The following is a 1,039-nucleotide window of genomic DNA, read 5'->3' as shown; positions in this document are numbered from 1 at the left end:
GAAATTTCTTAACAGATCTGAATCTAGCCGTCAACAGGCTTCCCCAGAATCTTGTCAGCCTGAAGTTCCTCCTGAAGTTTTAATTGCTCATTTTTATGCGAGTAGGGTATTAGAATGAATTCTGGCTTTCCCTGGATGAAGGTATGTAGTGTTGGTTTCAGGGGGACTTTCAGGATCCTGACTGCTCTTAGCTGAAATGTCTTCGTCGAGGAAACCACCGATTCTTAGGTCATCATGCCTCTAACAACCTCTGAAAAAAACCATATGAACTTTCGTTCGCACCTGGAGATCAGATGCATTTTTGACAGACATTACAATTAACATTCAATTAATTAAGGTTTTAAGTTGAGATAAAAAAAGTCAGCGTCACGAGCGGGATTCGAACCCACGACCTTCGGCTTGATACGCCGCTACTCTACCAATTGAGCTATCGTGACTTCGATCCCCTCGGGCACTAACTTCCCATCTCAACACCACCTTTTGAATTTTCACTCCTTTTTGCCATTTTTCAAATGTCGTGTAATCGGATTAGAGACAAATGAAATGGCCACGGAGAGCTTTAGTGAAGTGTACTTCATTTTAATTCATTAAATTCACTATTTTTCGTTGAAAAATGGCAAAAAGGAGGGAAAATTCAAAAGGTGGGGTTGAGATGGGAAGTTAGTGCCCGAGGGGATCGAAGTCACGATAGCTCAAGTGGTAGAGTAGCGGCGTATCAAGCCGAAGGTCGTGGGTTCGAATCCCGCTCGTGACGCTGACTTTTTTATCTCAACTTAAAACCTTAATTAATTGAATGTTATTAATTGGGTCAAGCGGATCACGAAAAATAGTGAATTACAATTAACATATCTGCATTTCACTATTCTTGGAAAAGGCTTCTTTAAATGGAAACTGTTTATGCATATCCAGAAGTCGTGTCCGAAGTGCGTTTTTGTACCTTCCTTTGAAGCATGGCTTCAAATCCCATAAGCGTAAGCTCGCTTTCCAGTAAAGTAATTTTTTCCAGCTCGAATTTTTTTTTAAACCAAGAACACTACTG

At 40.6% G+C, this 1,039-nt stretch overlaps 1 non-coding gene across 1 annotated transcript; it reads right to left on the bottom strand.

The window, feature by feature from the left end:
* Positions 1–364: 364 nt before the first annotated feature.
* On the bottom strand, positions 365–437 carry Trnad-auc. Its single transcript has one exon. It is a non-coding gene; the product is annotated as a tRNA-Asp (tRNA).
* Between the last annotated feature and the right edge of the window lie 602 nt (positions 438–1,039).

Source organism: Cimex lectularius, unplaced genomic scaffold, assembly GCF_000648675.2.
Source record: "Cimex lectularius strain Harlan isolate CLEC.00 unplaced genomic scaffold, Clec_2.1 scaffold141, whole genome shotgun sequence".
Classification (NCBI taxonomy): domain Eukaryota; kingdom Metazoa; phylum Arthropoda; class Insecta; order Hemiptera; family Cimicidae; genus Cimex; species Cimex lectularius.
This window is presented reverse-complemented; position numbering and strand designations above follow the sequence as displayed.